Source organism: Belonocnema kinseyi, chromosome 1 (genome assembly GCF_010883055.1).
Source record: "Belonocnema kinseyi isolate 2016_QV_RU_SX_M_011 chromosome 1, B_treatae_v1, whole genome shotgun sequence".
Classification (NCBI taxonomy): domain Eukaryota; kingdom Metazoa; phylum Arthropoda; class Insecta; order Hymenoptera; family Cynipidae; genus Belonocnema; species Belonocnema kinseyi.
The window spans coordinates 87,292,481-87,312,637 of NC_046657.1; the positions used below are offsets into that span (position 1 = coordinate 87,292,481).

The 20,157-nt window shown below is 34.9% G+C and overlaps 1 protein-coding gene and 1 long non-coding RNA gene across 6 annotated transcripts in view; one reads left to right on the top strand and one right to left on the bottom strand.

The window, feature by feature from the left end:
* Window positions 1-6,619, bottom strand: part of LOC117170122 (protein kinase C-binding protein 1) — an 87,451-nt gene extending 80,832 nt beyond the window's left edge. For all 5 annotated transcript variants that reach the window (XR_004466762.1, XM_033356944.1, XM_033356698.1 and 2 more), the window contains exons 1-2: window positions 6,344-6,619; window positions 5,982-6,256 (exon numbers count right to left, since the gene is read on the bottom strand). The gene's annotated coding sequence lies outside the window, so the exon portion shown is untranslated. The remainder of the gene's footprint in view (window positions 1-5,981; window positions 6,257-6,343) is intronic.
* A 3,722-nt stretch (window positions 6,620-10,341) lies between these two features.
* Window positions 10,342-12,378, top strand: LOC117175887. Its single transcript, XR_004467549.1, has 3 exons — window positions 10,342-10,537; window positions 11,073-11,349; window positions 11,842-12,378. It is a non-coding gene; the product is annotated as an uncharacterized LOC117175887 (long non-coding RNA).
* Window positions 12,379-20,157: the final 7,779 nt, after the last annotated feature.

Here is a 20,157-nt window from a genome sequence, read left to right on the forward strand (position 1 = left end):
AACGACCACTAAAAGGATCTTGAAAAGGACCCAAATCTCTCAAACTATCTCCGAGACTATTTTGTTTCAAATCGAATTTGTTTATAGACTCAAATGGGCCAAGCTATTTCGCTAAAGAAAACTCAGAGATTTCTTTCGGTAGGGCAAAACCACCTCAACAAATTTCTTTCATTCTTATCAAAACAGTGTCTCCTCTACACTAGATTCTTCAAGGATCTCTCATTACTGACTTTGTCCACTGCCATTTTACCTACCACTGCCTATCTATCTATCCATCTCTCTATGCATCATTGATAAGCCGACTACCAAGATACACGTACTTATGAACTTGTTCTATCCTCTCATCGTGTAGGGCAATGTTGCATAATCATTATGTTTTCTCATGCTTTCCTTTAAACACCATAATTTTTGTGTTATTCTCGTTAATTTGAAGGCCCATATTCTTCATGCAAACATTCAGTCTGCTAAACAGAGTGTTTTGATTTATTTTCCGGGATATCAGAAAATATGAGAGCTCATGTAATATAATGGGAGGAGGGGGGGGGGGGTAGTATTTTCATTATTCACATAATTACATTTGTCTATGCTTTAAACTTTAATTTTTAAAGGTCTTTGCACAAATATGGTGGAAATACAAAAACAAAGCGCGAAGTTCGAGAAGGAACAATCGCGCGCCCTGGGCGAGCTCAAATTTGTGAGCGAAGCGGGCCGCTGCTTGCCCAGAGCGCGATGAGAACAAACTCCCATAGCGAGCAGATCTTTTTGCGTTTTAAGCCATTATACAACTTTTGAAAATGAAATAAAATGTAATTATTGATGAGCGTTAAAAATTTTTTATCGACTCCACTTCTCCATATTTCCTAACACGTCCTTCACTCATGTTACTGCTCTTTTGTCCCCCCTTTCATACAACAATACGTCCATACTTATTCCACTCCTTTCCACCTTGGACTTTTGCGCATTCAGGTCTAATCTATTCTTATAATATCCGAGGTTTAAAAAAAAATGTTGGGGTCATTTTAAAATATTACAAGCAATTTCTAATTGATTTTAATAATTCGAAGGTATTGCAAAGAATTTTCAAGATAGGAAAAGTATATTACACTACAAAGACAGGAAATTAAAATCCCTTATCTGTACGATGATCCTCCTCACTGCAGCGCCTTCGCGGAGAGTTTTGCAGCTCTTACTTTTGTTTTATCCCTCTCTTTTTTCTATCTCTCTCCCTCTCGCTTTTGACACCTGCCCGATTTTTGAAGCACGAGCGGAGCGAGTGCTGCTGGTCGGGGGCAGGCGTCAAATAAGAGAAAAATTAATTGAAAGAGAAAAGTAAACACAAGAAAACTCGATTAAAACAAAGAGTGATATTATAAAAATGGATTTGGCTCAAGAACTTAACAGTTCGACAAACTTGCACGAGAGACAACCGATACACGAGTATATGAATTAAAATGGCATTTGTACGAGTTGCTACTGTTAGCAACAAAGCTGTTAAAGAGGGTGCACCTGTATCTTTACCGATTGGCAAATCTTAGTCTTCCTGCACCGAAAACGATGCGGGAGGCATGTACTTTCGACGAAGGTATAAAGAAAAAATATTTGAAAGGCTAATATTTTGAAGGAGACAGTGTCTTACAGTTCTAAACTTTAGAGATCATTGGTTGTAAGTTTTGAACCCAAAGAAACCCAAAACACTGCGTAAAAAAATTTCTTTGGCTTAGAGAAGGGCTTCTTTATTACAAATATTTGGGTTAGGTATAAAGTGATCTACTTGTATACCTGGAGAGGAGCCGTTAACCACAGTATAATCGACTTTATTGTGGGAAATCAAAGACTGAGAGATCTAGAAAGAGATACAAGGGCTATGAAAAGTTATTAATGTGGAACGGATCGTTACCTTTTAAAGTCGGCGTCAAAAGTACGCGACCCTCACTTTGAGCGCTCACAACTCGTTCAACAAAAATCGCAGAAAATTCTAACCAGATACACGTGAAAGCTTAAAGTCTCCCGAATTGGACGATATGTGTGTGTGTGTGTGTGTCTAGAATGCACTGCAGTTTTGCAAATTTCGCTTTAAAAAAATAAAATAAGATTAATATTTCGCGAAATAATACTTTACGAATATTTCGGAATTTAATGAGAGTAGCCATTCTATAAAAAGTATCAGAAAAAAGTATCCATTTTACAACAATAGGTACCTCAAAAGGAAGGGGATACCGGCTCACCCACAGCTCAATATGTTTGAGAAGCCTCGAAGGTCAAGGCTTACAAAAAAAAAGCCTCCAAAACCTTGTTTTTCGGTACGTTTTACATCAGCACTACCGTAAAAATTTTTTTAGTACTATATTCATAGCGTTCAATTCAGGAGACTTTAAGCTTTCAGGTGTATTTGAATAGAATGTTCTGCGATTTTTTTAGAACGAGTTGCGAGCGCTCAATGTGAGGGTCGCGTACTTTTGACGTTGACTTTAGTTTCAAAAATTTACTTAGATCAAGGATAATGAGCAGAAAGAACCAAGAAGACAAAAAAGACGCGAATCACGATAGTAGAGTTACAGAACCCAGAAAAACGAATAGAACTTACAGACAAAATAAATGAACGCCTAGATAGAACAACTTGGAAGATGCTAATTCACAATAAATATACAGAGGGCGCATATAAGATGTTCCGGGAAATCACTGCTAGAGTTCAACTGAAGTGTGTGAGGAGTGCCGTTATAGAAAGAAGGACTAGGGCTGCTTGGTGGAATGATGAAAACCGCGTAGTCGCTAACGAAAAGAAGATATAGTCAAAGCGGAAGAAGAGAAGAAAAGAATTACCGCTTTCGAAGGATCAGACGTGTAGCTTGAAACAAATCATAGAAAAAAGTTTAAGATTAAGAAAAGGTGTTCTGTGTATTCGTTTATCTGGAAAAGGCGTTTGATAAGCTAAATATGATTAAGCTTTGGGAAGGGTAAATGGACAAGTGAGTAATTGGTTTGAGATTAGGTCGGGTATTAGACAAGGATGCGTTATGTGCTCCAGGATGTTTATTATATGTGACGTGAGCTGAGAAAAGACCCCTAAGCATCCGAGTGCATATTTTATAGGATTAGAAATGACATGTCGAATTTTTCTTAGCTCTGATTTATGTAAACAGCTCATAAGCAGAAAATCGATTTTTAGACGCTTAAGGGCCTTTTCGACGAAGAAAGTTGGGATCTCGGGACAATGAAGATGAGTAAGTTGGCATTTGTAGATGATAAGTCTGTTAGGCAGAATCAGTCGATGGCCTACAGAGAATGTTGAGCAGAATGAATTCTAATATCGAGAACATGGCTTACAAGATTAACCTAAATAAGAAAAAACGTATGATATTCTTAACTCCCGATATAAAAATGGTTTCAGGCATGGCTTGCATTGGCATTGATCCTAAAGCGGAGGAATACAAACGCAAACAGACAAGGTCGAGTGAATCACTTCTGTTGGATTTGAATACATGACACAACCTGAAACAATTAAGGTGCAAAGAATCCGGCCCTCTTTCTGCTTGTCACGCTTGACTAGGCAACCCCTCCCGCGCTCCCCGCCTCACAAAATTACGAAACCATCAGTTCTAGGAATATCATAAACCTGAGGTTCTTATATTCGTCGTAGAGTGTATTTGAATGTCGAGGTGAGAAAACAGTATGTAATATTGCTTTTGACAAAGAGAGGATAAAAAAATTTAATAATTACATGTATCTTGGAAGCCTATTTACTACTGACGGAAAGATCGATGGATCTTAATATCGGATGACCAGTCAGTTTGCGTATTTTTGTGTGATCTATGACGTATGATGGATTTCTGTGTTTTACGTTTACCCCGAAAGGAACTTTGCTTAATAGTATAATAATAATAAGAATAAAGTATAGCTGACAGAGCCAGTCTTTGTTTTAAACTATGATTAACTGAAATTTTGTAGGTTTAAGTGAGAGCCCGGAATTTTGGCAACAAAGACAACTCAGCATCTTAAGAGTTTCTCCAACGTTTTGCTGTTTTTATGTAAAGTTGACAGAACCAGCTGTTTATAAAAATAATAAAGAGCCCTAATTCGGCATGAATTTATGGAACAGACAACTCAGCAAATTAAGCGGTTCCCTAGAGGTTATGCTAATTTTTAGTGAAGCCGACAAAACCAGCTGTTAAAAAAAAAGGAACTCTAAATTCAGCATTGTGGATTTAAATTAGCCCTATATGACGACATTATTTTTTCACGTGATAAGATCATGGTTTTCAAATATGTTTCTTCTAACTTTAAGTATATGAAATAATGGATATGGGAGTCTCAGGTTAGAGGAGAATATAGAGCTCCTTCTTCTCGAGTCTTGCATTCCAAATGCATCCCCCTTTATCAAAGTTCTTGTGCTAATGCTAAAAAATACTCATCGGCGCCCGTTGCCGGCCGGCTGACACGTTTTTAGAATTGAGCTCGAAAATGCCATTTTTGGGCATATTTGCGGTCATAGTAGTTTTCAGCATCTCAAAATACGTTAGTTTAATATGTGTTTTTGGGAAGTTTATTCAGTTCTTAAATATTGAAAAAATCGTATTTTCATATTCATGGGGATTCATAATTTTGCTTAAAAACAGGGATTTGTTAAGCATGGAATGTAATTAATATACTGCTTGCTCGCAAATTATTTTTGATTTTTACATTTTTGATCTTTTCGCATCACCCTATTTACTTTTTTATTAGTAGCAATATTCTAGTTTTGCTACCACTAAATAAAGGAACTCGTACTAGATGTGCATTATTACAGATTCCCGCCGATTCGACTTAAATTTTGTAATTTTGTATAACCTACAAAATCACAAAGTTTAAGCCAAATCCAAGGAAAAGAATTTTATGTAAATATAGTACGAGGTTCTTTATTTTAATACTTTTGATTACAAAATAAAATCAACATTTTTAATTCAAAAGATTGACTATCTCATTTCTTTCTTTCCAACTGATTTTTTTTTGAAAACTTCCCTTTATCAAGTTTGTTAAAATAACTATCTAAACCGTTTTAACATTCCCTCACAAGGATTTTGAACTAAGCACGGTTAGTCGAAGTACGGTAATCTAACAACAAAAATACGGATATGACCGCTTTAGAACAAAAAAAAAATCCTTTACACTTCCCGTATACTTTAGGCACAAATCAAATTCCCGTTTTCCCCATACACTGGAAATATTATTTGAAAGAATAAAATAACTGTTATTAAATAATTTGCATGCAAAATGACATAATGTAGAAACTACAATATTTACAATATAAGACCAATCAAAGTTATCCTCATAATAACTATTCGTTTGAAATGTTTTTACTTAAAATATTACCAAATTTTCAAACATATAACGGTTCAGCGGCCACCCTGAACAAGTTACTTATACATGCCATTCCATTCTATAAACAGTATAGTACAAAAAATAAACAGGCTTCTAGTACATTTAAATTTGTTATTACAATTAAAAAGTGCCATGACGTGAATCAAATTAAAAATAAAGTGATTGACTTCATATTTATAACTGGTAATTTAAGCAAATGCAATTGTACACATAAGTTATTTTTATGATAAGATCGTAATTATCAATTTAATTAAAACCCACAAAGAAATAAATGTCCTCAAATCAACGTTAACGTCACTTTGATCGCTCAAATTGAATTAGTAAACGCCGATTTAAATACCTTCTTAGAACAGAAAAAAAACTATCAATATGTGAATGTTTAAGTAAGTACAAGGAAAAGGCAAAAGTCCTCCAATTTAATTAAAACCTCGAAAAAATATAACAATTTTTCAATTGTAATTGGCCATAGTTAGAAAGAACGAAAATATTTCTCAAAGAGACTTGTTGAAGAGCAGTCTAATAAAATATTGATCTCTGAGTGTAAATATGCACAAAATTAACAGAAGTTAGTAGGCTCGTCGAGAAAGCCAGCAGCGAGTTAATGTTCGTAAAACGGTAAAAATTACCTTTACGCCGCACTAATTTTGGTGGGATTTTCACATTCCTTGACTTTTGAACTTCAAAATGCTGCTCACATATAACACACTGTCACTTTTGCATCCCAATCTACTTCGGGTTTATCCTCGAGTTTATACAAATTTCTAAATTATTAAAGCACGAAGCTTGTCTTTCAGACTTCCTCCAAAGGGCTTGCTTTCCTGAAACACTCGCAATTCTCGCGAGGTCTAGCGCCATCTGCAGGAGATGCGGTGCACTATCCTGATCACGTGACCCTCCGAGTCTACAGAAAAAAAAACAGAACCGATTGACACAATTATAAGCTGAAATATAAGAAACACAATACTTAGTGATTTACGGCGAAACTTACATTGAGTCGAGTCAAAAACATTTTCATTCAATGAGAAACACGGATACGCAGGAACCAAATTTAACTTCCAAAGCAAGGTTAGATTTGACATCAGATTTTTTAATAGCTTTCCTATTAATCTTTACATAACTCAATTTGAACATTTGACAGCACTTCAGTTAGCTTAAACATTACAGTATTCAGGCTGTCATCCGTTTGACACATTACTCTTACCCGATTTTCTCTACTTTTTTTTTACAAAATAATACCATGCTCCGCTTAAAATTGATGGGTCGCCTCGATCAGGGTTGGGAAGATACACGATGTGCCGCTCTAATGTATTTGGGGGGGGGGGGGTACTTATAGGTTGTGGCAAAATGTGCGATCAGCGCTACCTAGGGTACGTAGCAAGAACTATTGTCTACAGCAACGAGCCCCGACCTACCTTTCTCACCCTAATTTGTAGGTTATGTTGACTTCTCTTTCTGAAATAAATACATGAAAAATAATAACTAATAAAACAAACCAAAAATTGAACAACATCTATCATCGATCAAATGCAATAAAATGTTTAAGTCTGTTGCAATCGATCTATCATAGAAAGATTCCAACAGACTTTAACGTTTTATTGTTCGTTCTATCAGAACGATTCCAACAGACTTTAATATTTTATTGCATTTGATCGATTTCATTTGGTTCCATTTGTAGTTTGTGTTATCGGTGAAAATCCATTGTGAATCCAAGTTCATCACGCAAAAAAAATATAATTCTTGCAGCTACAGTGAACTTGAGCAGACGATATAACTTTTATCGTCTGCTCAAGTTCATTTCGAATTCTGAAGTCACACGAGCGCCACCTAGGGGACGTAGCTATTACTATAATCTGTTCACCGCTTTTCTATGGGAGTGGGCACACCGTCGGAAGAAACGAGAACTTTAGTTTTTCTCATGATGTAATAAAGAAATGTGTGCTCCCTTGGAAAACGAATTTTCGCCTGGTTCTGCGCACTTCCAAAACGCCGCCATATTGAGAAATCCATTAATCAGATGAATTTGCGCGAAATCAAATTTCAAAGCAAAGAAAATAAAGTAATTTTTTTCTATTCGTTCAAAACTTGCAGAAAAATATATGAATTGTTTTGTTAATCTTAAGTATGAACTATATTATAAAATTTTTCAGCTATAGAATGTATACAAATGCAGCAAAAACCAATTTAATTATATTACATAGTACTGAAAGTTTGAATTCCCGCAACACTTTCTAATTGGTTCATTCCTCAATATGGCGGATTTTCGGAAGTTTTTTTTATTAGTCGTGCGCGGTAACACACCTTTCTCTATTACCGTAACTCGAGTATTTTCCACGTGTAATACATTTTTGACGTAATATACGTTGAAAACAGTGGAAAAAACCTGTAAGGTATGGTGCATTTACACGCTTGTCGTATGCAGACGGAAAATGTTTCTTCCTCTCACTCTACCTTGTCACGATACCATGCCATGAAAAAGATACATTTTTCGTTTTCAAACGACAGGTGTGTAAATAAACCATTACGCTTTCACGACGACCGACTTGCAAAACCAGTAATATCAGTGTTGGCAAGTACTTACCTTATTTTTGAAAAATAATTATTAATAATTCTGTAAAATTCGCAAAGTGCCATTTGATTATTTCGATAATAATTATTATGGAATCATATTGTATAACATTATATGTATATGTACTTATGCAAGGGTCTCCCTAATCATAACCTCAAATTGCTTTAATATTTATTCTAATAGAATAAAGTAAATAATATAACACGAATCGATAAGCATGAAATTCTGAAAATTTATTTAGAATTCTAGATTCTGCAGTATTGAAAATGACACTATAATAAATAATGCACAAAGCAGCATTTTTCCTTTCTGGTCTTTTATGAGTTTGTAGGACAATTGGTCTCACATAAAACGTTGAAAAGCGAACACGGTAACCACGGCCACAGTGGTGGCTCTCCCATGTATCGTTTGAAGACATTACGTTTTAGTGTCAGGGGGAACGCTAGATGGCGCTGAGAGTTTGATAGACTTCTTTAATTTGCTAGTACAAGGCGTATAATTACATGCAATGTGATTTTTGTATGAAATATAGTAAGCAAATTTCCCATTTACAATTTATATCATATGTATATGTCTGCAATTAAAAAAAAATATATATATACATACATGCATATACAGGGTGTCCCAGGCTCAAGTGACGCGACTTATATGGATGTATAAACAAACAAAAAAGAAATCTAAAATCCTTTTCCAAAAATCAGTTGAAGTTTTCGTTTGTGAGTTATTAAAGGTTTAGGCTAGATCAATCAGGAGAGCCGCGTAAACAGCCGTGCGTGCATGAGCGCTAGTCAAACGCAGTGGTATTGAAGCGAGCACCGAGGTGGGGATACCCTGGCGAACCAAAGGACCGAAAGGAGCCTCTACAAAATACCCTTAAAGACCCCACTCAGTCCCCCTTCGGTTCCTTCTTAAAAAACTCAAAAAAATGCAACATCAACTTTTAAATATTTGAAATTCGGATTCAACGTTAATATTTCTATTAGAAACTTACGGTGTAATCGCAACTGTACAAGAGCACAGGACATCAACGCCGGATAAGAATAAAAAACACTACGACTGACAAAACACTTTTCTGTAAACACTTGACAATTTCTAAAATACTCAATTCAGGGCTTAATATTTTATCGCTCATTTTAAAATTATATTAGAAAAATGAAAATCATTATCATAATTGTTAATTTTAACTATAAAAACTTGGTTTATTTCATTATAAATTTAACTATATTTAAAACTCCCGCGTGATTTTATGATTTTACATAGACGGAAAAAACCAAGGTGTGAACGGTCTCGCGCAGCTGTGTAATGCCCAAATTTCACCTAGGTTTTCTATCGACCATTCACTGCTCTCTGATTGGACATCTGAACGGGATCGTTGTTGCCGTTGATTCGTTGAGATGAAAACCAGTTAAAGGAACTTATTTAAAATAAGAACATTTAATTTAACAGTTGATGATTCACAATTTATTAAAGATGCATTTCCACCATCCTTGTCTCAGAGGTCACAAATCACAATTGTTTATAATTGTTTATATCGCGGCGTCCCGTTTCGCGCTTAATAATTCATCTTATTTATAATAGTTTATTATTTCACAACAATTCAAATGAATTAGCTAAGTTCAAACACAATACAAAGTTCCTAAGTCCAAAAAAGTCGATTATAGACAATCAAGTGTCGCAGGTTTAGTATTAAATATGCAGTTTCGGAGATACAAAATCTGGCGTTTTTCCATTGTGCGCGCGTTTTTATAAACTCTGTTTTGGGCGGAGTAATCTCCCACTTTCCAATTTTAGCCAATCAAGTCGCTGACGTCATTGAATTTAACAGTCAGTTTACAAATAAGAAATTAGGTCGCATGGTTCCGCCTATTGGATTAACAACGCAATATGACCTGTTCGATGATTGACATATCCAAACAATTTCGGTACAAAGTTCAAACTTTGACCGGATGTTTATAATACCATTTCCTGTCAAAAATTCGTTCTAAGGCACGTTTTGATACTAAAATTAGCTCTGTGACTCATCTTTAGGAATGCTAAGAATCTAACCTATTCCTTTTCCGTCGTAGTCTATAAGTATTTCCCTGTTATCGAATTAATCTGTAATTCTTATTCTTTCGATTATTTCAGGTCACAGAGAGAAAGAGTATTAACATAATGAATGTTTCCTACAAATTGTTCTTATTCTATAATTTCCAAGTTTCAGTTATAAGTTGAACGTCAAATTCTAATTTGAATTTGAACACACCTCGATCAATCGATATATCGAATCGATATCTAGCTAGTCGATACTAGCTTTCGAGATACACCTTGTATAACTAAACGTATATGTTTTGAGGGTTCTAGGACCCGAAAATCTATATCGTTACACCTCCCCACTTAATTAATAGGCTGCTACAGGGTGGAGAAAGCCTTTTTCTCAAACGTCATTCGCGTTCATGCATGTGTGTTTACATATTCTCAGTTTTCTAACTGTCAAATGTCAAGAATTAATTTACGAGTTTTCAAGTGCTTAGGGTTTCCCGTGAGTAATTCAAAAGGACCATTCATGCTCTAATTTCCAATAAGTCATTTGGGATGTTTACTTAACTCCAATTTTATGACTTTTTGAGCCAAAAGGTATGTGACTTAACTTTACTTATGGATATATGGTTCTAAGCTTATTCTGAATACATTATTTAATAAAATTAAGAAAAAGATAAATCTTAAACTAATTCGAAATTTAAAATAAGGTTAAAGAAATAGAATTTTAATGTAGTTTCAGACGTATATTTTTTATACTATCTCTTCCTCAACATTACAAAAATGAGAGAGTGAATCTAAAATGTAGATTATTTATCAATTAATAAAATTTATAGAAAATTAACATAAGTTTTCGTTTACTAAATATATTTATATATAAAAAAAGGAATGCGTGATACTTAAAGTCTAAGATACATATTTTTGAATTTTAAAATAAGTTTCATTGAATTTAACCAACTGTTTTTTTTTTAATTTATCCTCATGTGTTTCTATAAAAATTGTGCCTGCGAAAGAAACCTCTTTTTTAACAAAATAATACTTTGTATATAAATCAATAATTATGATTTCTCATTCAATATTGTATTTTTTCCTACCTTAATAGTCACATTTTAATCTTAAAATTATTTCATAGTAACACTACACAGCCAGAAAAACAATTTTAAACACCCGGACATCCTGACTCCTGGATAACCTAAACGCAAATCCAGCATCTTCCAACAGGAAAATTAAAAAACGGCTCAGAACCACACCCTTCACAAGGACGAGGAGCAAAAAGTTTGAAATTCCGGTGAAATGGAGTCCTCATTCCCCATTGATGACGAATTAGCAGTAATCCTTATTGCGCACAGTTAAAACACCGGTTCTGTCGTGGGGGAAAAGAAACCAACTTTTCGGAATGTTAATTGCAGGTAAAAATTTAAATTACCAACTATCAAAATTATTCATATTTATTTTTTAATAATTCAAACAGTTTCCTTCTCAATTTTAATATTGTTTTTGGTTTCTCATTTTTTAAATTGTTTTGACTTGCATAACCTCAATCCGAGACTGACATGCGCAAGCCCTCTCTCCCCACATTTTTAGAAAATTCTTTGCATTAACAAAAAGAATTTTCGCTACTGATTGGTAAAATAATATTTACAAAATACAAAAAAAAATTTCAATGTTATTCTTACCAATTTACTTTTTCAAAATGGAAATTATTATCTTTGGTGTAAAGGAAATCCTTAATTTGAAGGTTAAATTACCCGCGAAACCTTTTTGAATTCAAATTTAACGATTTAATTTAAATGATCATATTTATCAAGATTGAACCTAGTAAAAATAGCAAATGAAATAATTTTAATATTAAATTAAATTTTGTTCATTTTATATTTAATAAATAAAAGAATTTCTTTCAGAATCACCAGGACAGGGATATTTGGCAGTATTTAAAATTTATTTTGCAATTTCGTGATCAGATAAGTATTCAATAATGTATATATTATATTGTATAAAAATTATTAATTTTTAATTACTTTTCTTTGTTTTTAAATTGTTTCTAAAATGTTTATTTATGTTAATTGTGTCTGGAGATAGTGGCAAACCGAGGAATTAAGCTATAGCAGTTATATCTTTTTATTAATAATCCTAGGTGTGTACTGATTTTATTATTATTGCATTCAAAATGGTAAGCAACTAATTATATGTATAATAACTTATAATAAATATAACCAATTATATATACAATTCACATTCCACTTTTTTTAATTCTATATTCACCCTCTTGTTTTTGTTTTTCTTTTTTTGTTACGAAGGTGAAGAGTTTTCATTTCGTATTGAAGCTTAAGGCCATGCGACGAGAGGGTGACGTGACCAAACCTGGTCTTCGATTTTTCTTTTTCAACTTACGTCTAAACGAAATGAGGTATCGCTTTGAAAGTTTGGGAAAATAAAAGAGGAGGTAATAAAGTCCATGTCTCTGCTTTGTTCCGGTGGAAATTAAAAAAAAAAATTTTTTTAGAAAATACCAGTGGAAGTTTTCTTTCCCAACTTACGTCCACACGGAATGAGATATCGCGTTAAAAATTTGGCACGATAAATAGAAGGCATGCAAGAATTTTTTTCTGGTCCTAAATAAATAGAATAGTGAAAAAAGTTTTTTTTTAATTTCTATTTTGGAGAAATACCAATCGTGCTTTCGTCAAACCCTGCAAGCAATTTGCAATGTTGTCAATGGGCTAGTTATGAGGTTTATATTTATCAAAGTGGGACAAAACAACAAAAATCGCTCACGGACGTTATGCACCAATAATGCAAAAACCTTGAAATGCAAATAAACATACTTGGTCTGACATACGTATAAGTCTGGGATCAGCTGTGTCAAAGCAGCACTAGCGCAGCGAGTAGACAACTTCGAACTTCTAGGGTCTGTGGGTAAAACAGATTGCATGATTACCGTAAGAGAAATTTAAAAGTCAAACATCTGCTGTAAAACCTAAATGTGTCCGCCGATAATCATTATTTGCATAAATAAACTTTTTTTTCCTCCAACTCTTTGCAAGGCCACAAACGATCCTTTAATATTTATTAACATTTTCCGAAAAAAATTTCCGCGTTATTTAAACTTTTATTTTTCAATATGGGTGAAAAATATTAATCTTAGGGTTGACTTGATCAGCCGTTACACTCATCACATGGCCTTAAAAGCTTTTAAATTTCTCTTGAGAAATGTGATTTATATGTATATATACTCTAGAAGAAAAAAAGTAAGATTTTTAAAGCCGACGTTTCGGCGAATGTTACTATTCACCTAAGTTGCATATTTTTAATTATTTTTTATATTTCATTATGATTATTATGTACATAATATTTTTGTATTCAAATTTAATTTTTAATTATAAACTACTTTTATCGTTTATAGTTTTCAAAATTGCCTTAATTCCAAAATGACTCTTAGAAGAAGAATTTCTATTTTTCAAAATTTTTTTGATTTTACAATGACAAAGCTCGAAATCCATTTTGTCATTTTAATCTTAATCTTCCATGCATGGATATGAATTGAGTCTCAACTTAATCAAATGATCAATTTTAGTCTTTTTAGGGCTAATCCTTATAAGAGCTTTACGCTCACCTATTAATTCTTCTAAAACATATGATCCATCATAAAATGGTGAAAACTTTTTGTTTTCCCTTTCATTAATTTTTCAAATATACCCGACTCCCAACCTTAAAGTGCTTAGGTTTTGCTTTCCTATCATAATATTTCTTATACTTTTCTTTTGCTTTTAGGAGTCTTTCGTGAGCCAGCGAGTGCACATTGTCAAGCCTCAGAAAGAGTTCCTGCAAATGCATCGTATACGTCTTATCAGGCGAATTAGGAGAGAAGCTTGTTGCAGGATAATCATCTCTACCATAAACTAGAGTGAAGGGAGCAAAGCCTGTTGCCTCGTGAACATTCACATTATAAGAGAAAACTGCAAATCGAGTCCAATCATCCCCGTCAACTTTCCCTTCGAAACTTCTGAGATATTCAATCAAGGTATGATAACTTTTTCCTAAACTTTACTAACTTTACTAACCAAATTAGCACCCTGATCAGATTGTATTACCCGCGGGCAACCATGCCGCGTAACAAATTCTTCGGCTTAAGCTCTGGCTATAGTGACTCAATCAGTATCCTTCAAAGGTATCTTTTCAAATGGTTCTTTGGGAGTGTCAGTTATCAAAATTGGTTGAAAAGTTTTCCTTCTAACCAATTTATTTCTCAAACAATTTTTGCATGAACCAACGATTCTTCTAACGTCTTCCTTCATATTATCCCAATAATATTGAGATCTAAGCGTCCAATAACATTTTGAGGAACCTTTATGTTCACCTACAGCAGACTCGTGAAATTCTTTGATTATGTCATCTCTTTCATGACGTTGTGGAATAATTATTTCACCGGAGCAGATGACAACTAATAATTCAGACCCGACAAAATGCTGCCGAAACATTTGCTCAATCGAGAGCCAAGAGATCTGATCCAAATCGTTTCCCTTCTTTGAAATCTTCACGCTCTTGACATTAGGAGTATTAATTGCATTTTTTAACGCAATAATTGCACTAGATATGTGATTCAAGAAAAACTGATCATCATACTTATTCCTCACAATCAAAGCAAAAATATACCTACTGTTTCGGGTGAAGACTACTACTTCATCTAATTTAGGATTACTTTCTAAGAAATCTTCAACTCGGAAGAGATTATGACTCACTAATTCTTTATTAGTTTCAGACATCATCGAACCATCGGCTGAGACAAAATAAGCAATATGGCCTTCACCCATATAAATTTTGTCATTACTGTATGATACCCACGCGTCTGAGAGGACCAATGCAGGAGTCTTTTCAAGAACAGCAGCACTGTTCTCACCATTGTGTTTGTCTTCCATGTCCTGCAAAGCGCACAATTTACTTTGCGTCTTTACGACAGAAGAATTTAGTCCAACACCCGCACCCCACAACCCACTGAGAGCCGATGATGATGTGGACATCAAGGGTTTCTGCTTTCTGTGCACCTGAGCTAAACCATTTTGAGCCGATGAAGGTATCTTCACTGGGTCTTTAAGGTCTTCATCAGGTGAAGTCATAAGACTGTCATCACTGAGAGTTGAATCTCTCGACTCCGGTTTGGAATCCTTATCTTTCAAAGGACCACCTGAACTACCGGGGTTAGCGAGTATCCATCCCCACGAATCTGGACCAAAATGCTGTAGTGCATTGGCGCAGACCGATAATGGGGTCCCTAATAGGCTACACCCTACAGAAGTCGCGAGTCGTGGTGCCTCGGCACTCTGATCCTGGGTGGCGATTTGATAATTCTGAGAGATTGAGTCTGGATTATTCATATCACTAATCACTTCAATCCCAGTAACGTTACTTTCCCCTGCTCTGACATCTAGAGCCTCAAAAAAAGCAAACACTCGCTCCATTAACTCTTCTGGTTCAATCTCGTTATCAGAAGCTGGAAGTTCCACAACAGCTATCAGCTTTGAATCGAAGGAATCCAAAGTAGATAATAAAGGGGCCCTACCATTCAGTGGATTTCTTGACAAAGCATCAGCGTTAGATTTCACTTTTCCAGGCTTATACACAATCACGTAATCATACTCACTGAGCTTGATTCGTCATCTAGCCAACCTCGAGACAGGATCCTGAATGCTATGCAGCCAAACTAAGGGCCTATGGTCAGTAACGAGGACAAATTTGTGACCATATAAGTAAGACCGGAAATAGTTGACGCAGAAGACAGTAGCAAGAAGTTCCTTCTCTATTGTAGAATAATTTATCTCAGCTTCTTGAAGAGTCCTTGAGGCAAAAGCGATTGGCAAATCCTGACCAATCTCACCCTGACTGAGGGCACCCCCAAGAGCGTAATTTGAAGCATCTGTTGTCAATACAAATGGTTTTGAAAAGTTAGGATACTGCAACAATGGTTCGGAACAGATTATATCACGCAGGATCCCAAAAGCTTCTTGTTCTACATATGACCAACGAAAATCAGTGCTGTCCTTCAAAATTTAAGTAAGTGGTTTAGCCACATTAGCGAAATCTTGAATAAAGCTCCTACAGTAACCTACAAGCCCCAAGAATTGTTTAAAATTTTTCTTTCCTCTTGGAATAGGAAAATTCTTTACAGCTTCTATTTTTCGAGGATCTGGTTTCACCCCTTCTTGGGTGATAATATGTCCCAAATATACTATTTCTTTTTTCAAGAAATAACACTTTTCAGGGTTCAAAGATAATCCCGATGTTTTAAACGACCTAAAAGAGCGTTTAATTTTGACTGTGATCAATAATTATTGTACTTGTGTGTAACAATCAAACATGTGAAGAACAAAAATCAAAACAAAACTGTTAAAAAATTTGTTTGTGATTCAGTGAACATAACTGATGCCATTATTATTTAAAATGACCTAGTCTTGCGGTAATGGTTTCCACCGTTCAACGGCAGTATTCTAAACCCCCTTTCGACGAATCAAAAAACGGCTGCAACGGAATGAAACTCGACTGCAGATCCTGGGACGTAACATTGGTGTCAGAAATGGGATGCTGCACCCTGAACTAGGTCATTAACATTTGAGTAAACATTGCCATTTATTAAACTTCAAAGGGTATTCACATAAAATTGAATCGAATTTTTTAGAAAAGCCGCGGCCTTCTATCAGGGTTTGCGTGGTTTTACTCCCGGTAGCTAGGGTCTTATTCATTGCTCTGAGACCGTAGTAGGCTGAGGAGGATTCCACGAAGTGATTCCCCTGGCGGACCGAAGGAACCGAATTGAGCCTCTACAAACAACCCGCAAAGACCGCATTGGGTCCCCATTCGGTTCCTTTTAAAAAAAAAATAAAAAAAACAGCAAGATCAACTTTTAAACTGTTGAAATTCGGATTCTACGTTAAATGTTCTACTAGAAACTCACGGAGTAATCGCAATACTTTTTTTTTGCAGCGTTCAAAATGTAAAAAAATGTTATTAACTTCTGCTGAAGGTGACTTCAAGCACATCCATAACAGCTCAAGTAGTATGTTGCGCGTGAAGTTTAAAAATAAAATTCTCTCTCACTTGCATCGCAGCGTTGTTGCCTGACGTTTCCACAGCGTGGCGCTAACATCCAGACAAAATTCTTAAAGTTACCGACGGAACGCTTATTAATTGCTACTAAAAGAAGATGCACTTAAAGGCGCCTTCGGCCCATCTAAATGACAGGTATTTTATTTTTGAAAGTTTTTAACGCTGCAAGAAAAAGTATTGCGTTTACTCCAAGAATTTCTAATGCAAATTTTAACGTAGAATCCAAATTTAAATTATTTAAAAGTTGATTTTGCTGTTTTTTTAAGTTTTTAAAAAAGGAACCGAATGGGGACCCAATGGCGTCTTTACGGGTACTTTATAGAGAGTCCATTCGGTTCCTTCGGTCCGCCAAGGTTCTTCTGTCAACTGCGAGCTTAAAGGATTTTGTATACAAAATCACAAAACTTCAAGATCATCAGGAAGATTACTGGAACAAGAATACTGGTCCAGAACAGAAGAGGGTTAGAGCAACGTTAGGCCGGCCCGGTTAGAAAGAGGGTTACGGCACCTAGGGACCTAAAAAGGACCAAAAGGACTCGATGGGATAAAGAAAGACTTCATCAAATTCAAGGACTTTCACCAAATTCCAGGAACTTCAAATCTCGCTGGACCAAGTTTCTGTGAAGTTAGTGTCTGTAGTGAAAATGTTTATTAAATAACTTTATTGAGTAGCCTGCATCATCAGAAAACTATAAGTTTTTGAATTTTATTTACAAAATGCCGCGTGTAACTAGGAAACGCCATTTTAGCAAATCTTATAAAGGAGGCAGATGAAGCGTCACCTCCTAAGAAAGCTAGAATGAATCACAAAGATCGCCTTGTAGGACCTTTAGGGTCAAACTCATCCGGTGTGCTAAATGAAAGCCATAGGGTAATCACTACCAGATCTGATCAGAATGGCGGGGTTGAGGATGATTTGCAGATTTAGAGGTCTTAGGTGTTGCCTTTTCCTCAAGATCGGCCTCGGTGATAAATCACATTACAGGTCCAGAAAAAATATCGCGAATTGTTAGAGATATCATTCCAGAATTTATGTTAAAAACCGTGTCTGTAAAATTATTTCATAAACAGTGTAAAGCCGTAATTGATATGACAAATCAATTTGAATTACTATACTTAACGATGCTGATTCTTACTAAAATCATGGGTGAAACGCGAAATCATATTCAAGATAAAAGTGATTTAAATTTTAACGATATTTTGAAAACACTTGAACGAATCAATTCACAAGAAAAAGATGTTAGCCAATTATTGCAAACTTTAGCGAATATTAAACGAAGTCCCGATGAGAATATTCAAGAGTATGGAGCGCGAGTAAATCAAACAGAAGGGGGAAGTTGCGACCCTAAATCAATAAGTACCCCCAAAAGAGTGATTTAAAATTTTTATTCTTCAGAAGAAACAGTTCCAGCACTCAATTTTGAAAATTTGTCTTTTAAAAATGGTGCAATTCTAGCTTTGGTTGTTACTGGTTCAAGTGTTAGTTTGATTAAAGAAAATACTTTAAGCCCACGGGTAAGCGTAAATACGAAAACAATTTAAAATCTCGTAGGCATAGGTCCGGACATAATTCCTACAGAGGGAGAGGTAAAAATGTATGTGAAATGATTTATCACCCCTTTTCAGGTGGTATCTTAAGATTTTCCTGTTCAACAAGATGGGCTCTTAGGCGTTTCATTTTTAAAGCAACATGGGGCAATTTTGAATTTTGTTGACGATTATATGCATGTAGAAGACGAAGGTCTTCCATTTATTACGCACACATATATAAAGGTACAAGCTCGCACAAAAAAGTTAGCAACACTGCCCATAAAGGCCACAAATTGAGGGAGGCTTATATTAAGAAAATTCAGTGTAGACCGGACGTATTTGCTGGCGAGGTTTTGTTATCGAATATCGCTAATTCAGTTAAAATTTTTGCAATAAATGCGTCAGATAAGGATGTAGATTTGACAATACCACTTCTTGAGCTGGAGGAGTCTGAATTACATTCTCCTTTAATTCAAGATTCACGGTTTCACTCAAGATGAAGGAAAATCTAAAGCAGTTAGGTTCGCGAAACTGATAGAAAATCTTTATTTCCGTGATTTAAATGACGAAGAAAAAAGTACTCAATAGATATATATTCAATATATTCAATGGATTTCCTTATCGATTTTTCCTACCTGGGGACAAGTTAGGAATTACTAGCACGATGGGCTACAAAATATATACAAGTGAACTGCCGGTTAATATAAAGCAATATCGAAGTCCCCCTGTTCATAAAGAGGTAATTCGATGCGAAACTCAAAGATTACTACAAGAGGAAATAGTTCAACCATCAAGTTCCCCTTACAATTCTCCAGTATTAGTTGTGCCTAAACGCAATGATCCCAGATCTGAAACGAGATGTGGTCCAATCCTATGACAGGGCTATGTCCGTGTGAATATAGTAGGAGACTGTAAATGACTGAGTTGCGCGCGCAACCCATTTCTCCTCTTCTGAATTTAAAAACTCGAAGGTGCACGATTGCCGGACGGAGCACTTCGGCGATTATATTTATATATCTATCTGCTAACTGCTTTGAAATAAATTCAGGAGATTGGGATTTTAATATTTCCAGATTTCGATGCTGGCATTTCTCATGATTTGAATAGATCGCGCGCCTCTTGATATGCAGATATTTTGAGGTTCTGTTATTTCATGTATAAAATATAAATTATATAAATATTAATACTATTATATGTACATATATATAAATATATACGTATAATAATAATGGTTCATCTCTTTCGTTGAAAATACATTTTTGAAACTGACAATCAATACCATTTTTGGTTAAGGAATCATGTGTTTTGTTAAAAGGTCGTCTTTCTTTGTAGAACGTAAATTGTTTTACGGAAAATTTATACTTTTTGATTAAAAATTACATTTTTCGGTTGAATTATCAACTAAAATATGTTTTGGTTGTAAAGTCGTTCTATTGTAAATGCAACTATATTGTTAAAAATTAAAATCATAATTTTTGGGTGGAAATACTCTTTTTGTTTTTAAAATTAAACAATTTCGTTGAAAGCTCATGCATTCAGTTCGAAATTGACCTTGTTTAGTATAAATTTATTCTTTTTGGTTGAAAAAG